Below are 12,899 nucleotides of genomic sequence, written 5' to 3'. Positions count from 1 at the left end.
TGCTGCGTTGCCTGTACAAAGGCCATGGCTGAGAGGGGGATTGAGGCAGACATGCAAAGCACAAACAACAGAACCACAAGAACTTGCTGTACTCTGACTCACTGTCATGTGTTATTCCTGGACTGAGGCCAGCTCAGCTACAACACAGTGTTCTGCAGACTGGGAGGGGTAACTGCACCATTGCTGGCAAAACAACACTCTGCTCTGGATCTGTTTAAAGCTACAAATTCTCACCCCAGCAACTCCCTCTGCTCAATCCGCATCATCCATTCAGGAAAGGATCTGGGAATTCACAACTGCAGACAACAATATCACTCACTCTTTCAGCCTCAAACCCAACCACTCAAACTCAAAGTACACGCCCTTACTCAAACCCAACCATAGTCAACCTCACTCACCAACTAAAACTGCCACGGGGTGGCATCAAACTTCCCCTCGCATCCTCCAGAATTTAGCCATTCCCCCTCCCAAACTTTTCCTCGCATCCCCCAGAATTTAAACTCGTTTTTATCTCAGGCTCATTTTCAGCAATGTCAACTTTTACCAAGTAAGCAGTCTTACACCAGTTGTAAGCAGCGCTCCGAAAGCTCATGATTTGATACAAACCTGTTGGACTTTAACCTGGTGTTGTAAGACTTCTTCCTGTGCTCACCCCAGTCCAACGCCGGCATCTCCACATCATAACTTTTACCAAACCCAACCTCACTCCAGATGCAGCCATTCCCTTCACTCCCTCTCTCGGAGTTTCATCCCTGAAGTTATCTTGTTCCCCAAACTCTACAGTGTTAAGAATGTCCCAAACTTGCATCACATTAGAATCTTAGTCAGTGGTAAGAAAGACTTTCATCTCATTCCTCTGAATGGACCGACAGATGAGAGTTTTGATGAATTTTCCTTCTCCAGCACAGAGCCAGCACTCCCATCGTCCTCACTCAGGTCAGCAAACACCATATAGAATGGTCCCAGTTTGCAAAGTACCGATGAAGGATTATTAGCGACCTGAACTGATTCTTGTTGCTGATGTTGCCTAAACTGCTGAGCATTGCATCTTCTTTCGAGTCGGAACATGGGACATTTTGATTTTCCACTTGCAGCCTTTGGCAGTGAGTCAGACCCCGAGAGGATGTTGCCAAGCTCCAGCTCTGCTCCACCGTCACCCACTCTCACTGCTCACTCACCTTCAGTCAGAGCAGAATCACAGTTACCTGCAGCCAACATCAGGCTGACGAAAATGATGGTCCCCTCTCTCTGATTGCACCCCTGTCCACAAATTCAGGGTCGTATTTACCCAGGTAAGTTTCCGACCACACATCCATAACTAAAACTGCTGATTTCCATCTCCTGTTGCCATCTCCAGCCCTGTAGGAAAGTGGAGTTGGAACCCACAATTGACCATGATAGCGTTGAATGGTGGACCAGGCCGAATGCTTTTATTTCTTGTGTTCTGCCTCAGTCCATTTGCTGCTGATCCCCATCTACTCAACGTCATCTTCAGACTCAATTAGTCTGGATCGCAACCTCCGCCATCTCCTCTCCAAACCTCTCCACCATCTCTCACTCCCCCTTTACAATCGCCTGTAAAACAAGCTGTGGTCACATGCAATTTGAAATTGTGATGTCAAATGTTGTCCATCTTCTGTTAGTATCTATTTATTAACCTTAATGGGAACTGGTCACTACTTACTGTTTTCATTGTTTCTGGAATCTTCCTCATTGTTTTTTTTGTACGTAACAGGAAAACAATCAGGAACAGAGAGAAGGGGCCAAAGGGTCTCTCCTGTGCCAATCCAAGTTTATAAGCTGCATTGTTTTGATAATTAAAGATGAGAATATATATTTCACTTTGTGTTTTGAATAAAGAGATTAACCTGCCTCTTCCCGCTGTAAATGTATAGAAATTGGCCAACTGCCGTCTCCACCACCCTGAATTATCTTGAAAACAACTTTTAGAGCCAGCAGCTTTTGGCTTGGCTGAGCAACCAGCCCACATTCTTCCACATGGCTGTAGAAAGTGCACACGTGTCTCTGATAATGTCTCAAACCCTTTTCTTGCAAGTTTCAAATTGAGCCTGACTTCAGTAATTCTCCAAATTCCATTCCAGGCCCAGGGGCTGGGCTGTTGTTATTGGGCTGATGGGTTCTGGCAGGGTAGGAGGAGGAGGGACAGGGAGGGACCAGACTAACTCAAACAGGCACTGAGCTATTTATAGTGGAGCTAAAATCAGTCATTGTTGCTGTTAAAGAGCGGCTGCAGAACAGGACGGTACAACCAGAGTCTTGTGGCATCAGCAGTGGACAGGGTGAGGACCAGTTGGAATTCAGATTGAAGAAAGACAACAAACCAGGAACGGATCCAGATCCAGGGCAAATCCAGGTGGGTGTGGACCAGGGCTAGACTATCTTCCCAGTCTCCCTGATTCCCAGTCTGTCGGATTCCTGCAGGGATTCTGTTGCTTGAATTGTTGGTGAATCTGGTCAGTGGGCGATTTCCCATCTCCTTCTCTCTCTTTAATTGATTTGAGTACACAGTCCCCCTCGGTCTGTCCAAAACACTGACATTAATCTTTGTTGCACAAGAATCTTTATGTAACTGGACTAATATCTGTGGAATGTGAGCAGCACGAACCAGAATCCATCCCACTCACAGCTTCCCAAAAACCGAGTGACAACCTCACCTGCCGAGTCTGTGACTGACCAATAACAACAGCTGCCATTTATATAGCGCCTTTTATCTGTAAAGAAGATATTAAGACAGGTTTCCAAAGAGGTTTGTTTTTCTCTGTGTCTTGGTGGCAAACGGAATAGGAGATGTTCAGCAGACCAGAATCAGAGGAGTGGAGATCCTCAGAGGACTTTCGGGGATGGCGAAGATCAAAAGGATAAAGAGGGGAAAGGCCATGGAGGGATTTGAAAATGGGGATGGGCTGGGAATCAATGTAATTCAGCCAGTACAGGGGTGATTTGCAAATGGGAGTTAGCGCGAGTTGTTACGACCATCTCTGGCTGAAGCCCTCAAATTTGTTAACTCCCAAGCGAGACCCCAATTATGTTATAATATATGGGTGAGGAGGAATGAACTGCCCCCCCCTTCTTTATTCTAACGTACCCCCCACCGCGTTGGTCACAACAAGGTTAATTCAAAAGGAGTCCCTTCTCTCGCAGATACATTTTCACAGTCCAAATTATTTATTTTTAGAAGGAACAAATTTAATCAGGTTTTAAATCAAAGAAAGGGCAAATTCATGAGTAACTTTTTAAAAAAGCTAGAAACTAATGAAAAAACTTGAAGACACACATTTACACACGAATCAACTGAGAAGTTAAAAGTCTGGATAAAAATAAAACAAATATACAAATCAATCTTTGGCCAGTCCGTTAATTCAGATGGTGATACGTTGCGGATATTAAGCTGGGTGATTCTAGTAGAATTAACTTTGGCCAGTTCGTAGTTTGGAACATAGGAACAGGCGTAGGCCATTTAGCCTGTCAAGCCTGCTCCATGGCTTATAGGACACTTCAATACCTTTTACACCTATTGTATCCATAACCCTTTATGTTATTATTAATCAGAAATCTATCAATGCAGTGACATGTTGGCATAGTGGGTAGCACTGCTGTCTCACAGCAGCAGGGACCTAGGTTCAATTATCATAGATTATCATAGAATTTACAGTGCAGAAGGAGGCCATTCGGCCCATCGAGTCTGCCCCGGCTCTTGGAAAGAGCACCCTACCCAAGGTCAACACCGCCACCCTATCCCCATAACCCAGTAACCCCACCCAACACTAAGGGCAATTTTGGACACTAAGGGCAATTTATCATGGCCAATCCACCTAACCTGCACATCTTTTGGACTGTGGGAGGAAACCGGGGCACCCGGAGGAAACCCACGCACACACGGGGAGGATGTGCAGACTCCGCACAGACAGTGACCCAAGCCGGAATCGAACCTGGGACCCTGGAGCTGTGAAGCAATTGTGCTATTCACAATGCTACCGTGCTGGCCTTGGGTGACTGTGTAAAGTTTGCACTTTCCCCCGTGTCTGCGTGGGTTTCCCCCGGGTGCTCCGGTTTCCTCCCACGGTCCAAACATGTGCAGGTTAGGTGGATTGGCCATGATAAGTTGCCCCTTAGTTTCCAAAGGGTTACGGGTATAGGGTGGGGGATTGGGCCTGGGTAGGGTGCTCTTTCAGAAGGTTGGTGCAGACTCGATGGGCTGAATGGCCTCCTTCTGTACTGTCGGAATTCTATGAACCTACAGCGTAAACATACTCAGTGACTGAGCCTCCAGAGCTCTGGGGTAGAGCTCCCTCCCTCCCTCCTCATCTCGGTCCTAAGTGGCTTCCCCCTTATTTTGAAATTGTGCCCCCTGATTCTTGACTCCTCAACCAGGGGAGACATCTTACCTGGATCGACCCTGCCCAGGGGAGACATCTTACCTGGATCGACCCTGCCCAGGGGAGACATCTTACCTGGATCGACCCTGCCCAGGGGAGACATCTTACCTGGATCAAACCTGCCCAGGGGAGACATCTTACCTGGATCGACCCTGCCCAGGGGAGACATCTTACCTGGTTCGACCCTGCCCAGGGGAGACATCTTACCTGGATCGACCCTGCCCAGGGGAGACATTTTACCTGGTTCGACCCTGCCCAGGCGAGACATTTTATCTGGATCGAACCTGCCCATTCCTTTAAGTATTTTGTAGATGTCAAAGAGATCACCTCTCATTCTTTGAAACTGGAGAGAATATAGGCCCAGTTTGCCCAATTTTTCTTCATAGGACAGTCCTGCCCTCCTGGGTACAGGTCTGGTGAATCTTCATTGCACTCGCTCTGTGGCAATAATATCCTTTCTTTTTTTATATAAATTTACAGTACCCAATTTTTTTTTTTCAATTAAGGGGCAATTTAGCGTGGCCAATCCACCTATCCTGCACATCTTTGGGTTGTGGGAATCTTTGGAATGTGCAAACTCCACACGGACTGTGACCCAGAGCTGGGATCGAACCCGGGCCCTCGGTGCCGCAGTCCCAGTGCTAACCACTGAGCCACAATAATATCCTTTCTGAGGTAAGGGGACCAAATCTGCACACAGTACGCCAGTGCGGTCTAAACGAGCTCCTGTACAATTGGAACAAGACCTCACTACTCCTGGACTCAAATCCTTTTCCCAGCTAAATCGCTGGCTTTGAAAGCAGACCAAGGCAGGCCAGCAGCACGGTTCAATTCCCGTAACAGCCTCCCCGAACAGGCGCTGGAATGTGGCGACTAGGAGCTTTACACAGTAACTTCATTTGAAGCCTACTCGTGACAATAAGCGATTTTCATTTCATTTCATTTTACCATTAACCTTCCTAATTGTTTGCTCACCTGCAAGTTAGCCTTCAGTGGCATATTGACAAAGTCACTCAAATCCCTCTGTATATCGACACTTTCTAATCTTTTGCCATGTAAGAAATACTCTGCACATCTGTTACTCCCGCCAAAGTGAGCACAGTAAGAAGTTTTACAGCAGCAGGTTAAAGTCCAACAGGTTTGTTTCGATGTCACTAGCTTTCGGAGCGCTGCTCCTTCCTCGAGCCCCCGCCAGCGCCCCAGCCCCCGCCAGGCCCCCCGCCAGCGCCCCGGCCCCCCGCCAGCGCCCCGGCCCCCGCCAGGCCCCCCGCCAGCGCCCCGGCCCCCGGCCAGCGCCCCGGCCCCCGCCAACGCCCCGGCCCCCCGCCAACGCCCAGGCCCCCCGCCAGCGCCCCCCGCCAGCGCCCCGGCCCCCGCCAACGCCCAGGCCCCCCGCCAGCGCCCCCCGCCAGCGCTCCGGCCCCCCGCCAGCGCCCCGGCCCCCGCCAACGCCCCGGCCCCCGCCAACGCCCCGGCCCCCCGCCAGCGCCCCGGCCCCCGCCCCGGTCCCCGCCAACGCCCCGGCCTCCTGCCAGGCCCCCCGCCAACGCCCCGGCCCCCCGCCAGCGCCCCGGCCCCCCGCCAGCGCCCCGGCCCCCGCCAGGCCCCCCCGCCAACGCCCCGGCCCCCGCCAACGCCCCGGCCCCCCGCTAGCGCCCCAGCTCCCGCCAGGCCCCCCGCCAACGCCCCGGCCCCCTGCCAGGCCCCCCGCCAACGCCCCGGCCCCCTGCCAGGCCCCCCGCCAACGCCAACGCCCCGGCCCCCTGCCAGGCCCCCCGCCAGCGCCCCGGCCCCCGCCAGGCCCCCCGCCAGCGCCCCGGCCCCCGCCAGCGCCCCGGCCCCCGCCAACGCCAGCGCCCCGACCAACGTCCCCCACCAGCACCCCGGCCCCCGCCAACGCCAGCGCCCCGGCCCCCGCCAGAGCTCCGGCCCCCATCAGCACCCTGGACCCTGCCAGAGCTCCGGCCCCCATCAGCATCCTGGCCCCCGCCAGCACCCTGGACCCTGCCAGAGCTCCGGCCCCCATCAGCATCCTGGCCCCCGCCAGCGCCCTGGACCCCGCCAGCGCTCCCGCCAGCGCCCTGGCCCCCCATCAGCACCCCCGCCAGTGCCCTGGACCCTGCCAGCACCCTGGACCCTGCCAGAGCTCCGGCCCCCATCAGCATCCTGGCCCCCGCCAGCGCCCTGGCCCCCCGCCAGCGCCCTGGCCCCCCGCCAGCACCCCCGCCAGTGCCCCGGCCCCCCGCCAGCACCCCCGCCAGCTCAGCGGCCTCCGCCATACAACCTGAAAGCTTCTCAATTCACCGGGCGGACCGCACCATGTCATCAGGCAAAGCGGAGGGTGGAGGGGTTTGCCTCCTCATCAACTCCTCCTGGTGCTTTAATGTGACGACCCTGGCAACCTACTGCTCCCCAGACCTGGAATACTTGACCGTGAAGTGCTGCCCATATTATCTTCCACGTGAGTTCACTTCAGCCATTATCACAGCGGTCCACATACCACCCCAGGCAGAAGTGCAGAAGGCGCTGGACGAACTGTACACAGTTATAAACAACTACGAAACAGAACACCCGGAGGCCTTGTTCAGCGTGGCCGGAGACTTCAACAAGGCCAACCTCAAGAGTGTACTGCCAAAATTCCACCAGCCCATCTCCTGTCCCACCAGGGGCGACAACACTCTTGACCACTGCTACTCAGAAATCAAGGGCCCCTACCGTTCCATCCCGCGACCACGCTTTGGGAAATCAGACCATAAGACGGTGCTCCTTCTCCCAGCATACAAGCAGAAACTCAAGCGAGAGAATCCAGCTAAGAAGGTCGTGCAGTGCTGGTCCGAGGAAACAGAAGAGTTCCTACGTGACTGCTTAGAGACAGTGGACTGGTCCATATTTAAGAACTCAGCGACCAACTTAAATGAGTATGCCACCACCGTCACAGACGTCATCAGCAGATGTCTGGATGACTGCGTGCCAAGGAAAGCAGTACGTGCGTTCCCCAACCGGAAACCATGGCTCAATTGTGAGATTGACTCCCTACTGAAGGACAGGTCTGAGGCGTTCAAGGCAGACGACCCTGACCTACACAAGAAATCCAGGTACGACCTCCGCAAAGCCGTCCGAGATGCCAAGAGAGAATATCAAACCAAGCTAGAGTCACAGACAGACTCTCGTCGGTTGTGGCAAGGACTAAACAACATAACGGGCTACAAAGCGAAGCCGAGCAGTATCTCCAGCAGCAGCGCACCCCTCCCCGATGAACTCAATACATTCTGTGCTCGGTTCGAGCAGGGAACCAACAATCCGCTGGCGAGTGCCCCAGCAGCCCAGTTACACAGTGAGTGATCCTCACCCTGAATAAACAGTGACTCTGTACAGTTACACGGTGAGTGATCCTCACCTTGAATAAACAGTGACTCTGTACAGTTACACAGTGAGTGATCCTCACCCTGCTGAGTAAACAGTGACTCTGTACAGTTACACAGTGAGTGATCCTCACCCTGAATAAACAGTGACTCTGTACAGTTACACAGTGAGTGATCCTCACCCTGAATAAACAGTCACTCTGTACAGTTACACAGTGAGTGACCCTCACCCTGAATAAACAGTCACTCTGTCCAGTTACACAGTGAGTGATCCTCACCCTGAATAAACAGTGACTCTGTACAGTTACACGGTGAGTGATCCCCACCCTGCTGAATAAACAGTGACTCTGCACAGTTACACAGTGAGTGATCCTCACCTTGAATAAACAGTGACTCTGCACAGTTACACAGCGAGTGATCCTCACCCTGAATAAACAGTGACTCTGTACAGTTACACAGCGAGTGATCCTCACCCTGAATAAACAGTGACTCTGTACAGTTACACAGTGAGTGATCCTCACCCTGCTGAATAAACAGTGACTCTGTACAGTTACACAGTGAGTGATCCTCACCCTGAATAAACAGTGACTCTGTACAGTTACACAGTGAGTGATCCTCACCCTGAATAAACAGTGACTCTGTACAGTTACACAGTGAGTGATCCTCACCCTGAATAAACAGTGACTCTGTACAGTTACACAGTGAGTGATCCTCACCCTGAATAAACAGTGACTCTGTACAGTTACACGGTGAGTGATCCCCACCCTGCTGAATAAACAGTGACTGTGTACAGTTACACAGTGAGTGATCCTCACCCTGCTGAATAAACAGTGACTCTGTACAGTTACACAGTGAGTGATCCTCACCCTGAATAAACAGTGACTCTGTACAGTTACACAGTGAGTGATCCTCACCCAGCTGAATAAACAGTGACTCTGTACAGTTACACAGTGAGTGATCCTCACCCTGAATAAACAGTGACTCTGTACAGTTACACAGTGAGTGACCCTCACCCTGCTGAATAAACAGTGACTCTGTACAGTTACACAGTGAGCGATCCTCACCCTGCTGAATAAACAGTGACTCTGTACAGTTACACAGTGAGTGACCCTCACCCTGCTGAATAAACAGTGACTCTGTGCAGTAACGCAGTGAGTGATCCTCACCTTGAATAAACAGTGACTCTGCACAGTTACACAGTGAGTGATCCTCACCCTGAATAAACAGTGACTCTGTACAGTTACACAGTGAGTGACCCTCACCCTGAATAAACAGTGACTCCGTACAGTTACACAGTGAGTGATCCTCACCCTGCTGAATAAACAGTGACTCTGTACAGTTACACAGTGAGCGATCCTCACCCTGCAGAATAAACAGTGACTCTGTACAGTTACACAGTGAGTGACCCTCACCCTGCTGAATAAACAGTGACTCTGTACAGTTACACAGTGAGTGATCCTCACCCTGAATAAACAGTGACTCTGTACAGTTACACAGTGAGCAATCCCCACCCTGCTGAATAAACAGTGACTTTGCACAGTTACACAGTGAGTGATCCTCACCCTGAATAAACAGTGACTCTGTACAGTTACACAGTGAGTGACCCTCACCCTGAATAAACAGTGACTCTGTACAGTTACACAGTGAGTGATCCTCACCCTGAATAAACAGTGTCTCTGTACAGTTACACAGTGAGTGATCCTCACCCTGCTGAATAAACAGTGACTCTGTACAGTTACACAGTGAGTGATCCTCACCCTGCTGAATAAACAGTGACTCTGTACAGTTACAGAGTGAGTGACCCTCACCCTGCTGAATAAACAGTGACTCTGTACAGTTACACAGTGAGCGATCCTCACCCTGCTGAATAAACAGTGACTCTGTACAGTTACAGAGTGAGTGACCCTCACCCTGCTGAATAAACAGTGACTCTGTACAGTAACACAGTGAGTGATCCTCACCTTGAATAAACAGTGACTCTGCACAGTTACACAGTGAGTGATCCTCACCCTGAATAAACAGTGACTCTGTACAGTTACACAGTGAGTGACCCTCACCCTGAATAAACAGTGACTCTGTACAGTTACACAGTGAGTGATCCTCACCCTGAATAAACAGTGACTCTGTACAGTTACACAGTGAGTGATCCTCATCCTGCTGAATAAACAGTGACTCTGTACAGTTACAGTGAGTGACCCTCACCCTGAATAAACAGTGACTCTGTACAGTTACACAGCGAGTGATCCTCACCCTGAATAAACAGTGACTCTGTACAGTTACACAGTGAGTGATCCTCACACTGAATAAACAGTGACTCTGTACAGTTACACAGTGAGTGACCCTCACCCTGAATAAACAGTGACTCTGTACAGTTACACAGTGAGTGATCCTCACACTGAATAAACAGTGAATCTGTGCAGTTACACAGTGAGTGATCCTCACCCTGAATAAACAGTGACTCTGTACAGTTACACAGTGGGTGATCCTCACCCTAAATAAACAGTGTCTCTGTACAGTTACACAGTGAGTGATCCTCACCCTGCTGAATAAACAGTGACTCTGTACAGTTACACAGTGAGTGATTCTCACCCTGCTGAATAAACAGTGACTCTGTACAGTTACACAGTGAGTGATCCTCACCCTGAATAAACAGTGACTCTGTACAGTTACACAGTGGGTGATCCTCACCCTAAATAAACAGTGTCTCTGTACAGTTACACAGTGAGTGATCCTCACCCTGCTGAATAAACAGTGACTCTGTACAGTTACACAGTGAGTGATCCTCACCCTGCTGAATAAACAGTGACTCTGTACAGTTACAGAGTGAGTGACCCTCACCCTGCTGAATAAACAGTGACTCTGTACAGTTACACAGTGAGCGATCCTTACCCTGCTGAATAAACAGTGACTCTGTACAGTTACACAGTGAGTGATCTTCACCCTGAATAAAAAGGGACTCTGTACAGTTACACAGTGAGTGATACTCACCCTGAATAAACAGTGACTCTGTACAGTTACACAGTGAGTGATCCTCACCCTGAATAAACAGTGACACTGTACAGTTACACAGTGAGTGACCCTCACCATGCTGAATAAACAGTGACTCTGTACAGTTACACAGTGAGTGATCCTCACCCTGCTGAATAAACAGTGACTCTGTACAGTTACACAGTGAGTGATCCTCACCCTGCTGAATAAACAGAGACTCTGTACAGTTACACAGTGAGTGATCCTCACCCTGAATAAACAGTGACTCTGTACAGTTACACAGTGAGTGATCCTCACCCTGAATAAACAGTGACACTGTACAGTTACACAGTGAGTGACCCTCACCATGCTGAATAAACAGTGACTCTGTACAGTTACACAGTGAGTAATCCTCACTCTGCTGAATAAACAGAGCCTCTGTACCGTGACACAGTGAGTGACGCTCTCCCTGCTAAATAAACAGTGACTCTGTACAGTTACACAGTGAGTGATCCTCACCCTGAATAAACAGTGATTCTCTGCAGTTACACAGTGAGTGATCCTCAACCTGAATAAACAGTAACTGTACAGTTACAGTGAGTGATCCTCACCCTGCTGAATCAACAGAGACTCTGTACAGTTACACAGTGAGTAATCCTCACCCTGCTGAATAAACAGTGACTCTGTACAGTTACACAGTGAGTGATCCTCACCCTGAATAAACAGAGACTCTGTACAGTTACACAGTGAGTGATCCTCACCCTGAATAAACAGTGACTCTCTACAGTTACACAGTGAGTGATCCTCACCATGAATAAACAGTAACTGTACAGTTACACAGTGAGTGATCCTCACCCTGCTGAATAAACAGAGACTCTGTACAGTTACAGTGAGTAATCCTCACCCTGCTGAATAAACAGAGACTCTGTACAGTTACACAGTGAGTGATCCTCACCCTGAATAAACAGTGACTCTGTACAGTTACACAGTGAGTGATCCTCATCCTGCTGAATAAACAGTGACTCTGTACAGTTACAGTGAGTGACCCTCACCCTGAATAAACAGTGACTCTGTACAGTTACACAGTGAGTGACCCTCACCCTGAATAAACAGTGACTCTGTACAGTTACACAGTGAGTGATCCTCACACTGAATAAACAGTGACTCTGTACAGTTACACAGTGAGTGATCCTCACCCTGAATAAACAGTGACTCTGTCCAGTTACACAGTGAGTGATCCTCACCCTGAATAAACAGTGACTCTGTACAGTTACACAGTGAGTGATCCTCACCCTGAATAAACAGTGACTCTGTACAGGTACACAGTGAGTGATCCTCACCCTGAATGAACAGTGACTCTGTACAGGTACACAGTGAGTGATCTTCACCCTGAATAAACAGAGACTCTGTACAGTTACACAGTGAGTGATCCTCACCGTGAATAAACAGTGACTCTGTACAGTTACACAGTGAGTGATCCTCACCCTGAATAAACAGTGACACTGTACAGTTACACAGTGAGTGACCCTCACCCTGCTGAATAAACAGTGACTCTGTACAGTTACACAGTGAGTGATCCTCACCCTGAATAAACAGTGACTCTGTACAGTTACACAGTGAGTGATCCTCACCCTGAATAAACAGTGACTCTGTACAGGTACACAGTGAGTGATCCTCACCCAGCTGAATAAACAGTGACTCTGTACAGTTACACAGTGAGTGATCCTCACCCTGCTGAATAAATAGTGACTCTGTACAGTAATACAGTGAGTGATCTTCACCCTGAATAAACTGAGACTCTGTACAGTTACACAGTGAGTGATCCTCACCCTGAATAAACAGTGACTCTGTACAGTTACACAGTGAGTGATCCTCACCCTGAATAAACAGTGACACTGTACAGTTACACAGTGAGTGACCCTCACCCTGCTGAATAAACAGTGACTCTGTACAGTTACACAGTGAGTGATCCTCACCCTGAATAAACAGTGACTCTGTACAGTTACACAGTGAGTGATCCTCACCCTGAATAAACAGTGACTCTGAACAGTTACACAGCGAGTGATCCTCACCCTGAATAAACAGAGACTCTGTACAGGTTCACAGTGAGTGACCCTCACCCTGAATAAACAGTGACTCTGTACAGTTACACAGTGAGTGATCCTCACCCTGA

This window comes from Scyliorhinus torazame, chromosome 12 (assembly GCF_047496885.1).
Source record: "Scyliorhinus torazame isolate Kashiwa2021f chromosome 12, sScyTor2.1, whole genome shotgun sequence".
Lineage (NCBI taxonomy): Eukaryota > Metazoa > Chordata > Chondrichthyes > Carcharhiniformes > Scyliorhinidae > Scyliorhinus > Scyliorhinus torazame.
This window is presented reverse-complemented; position numbering follows the sequence as displayed.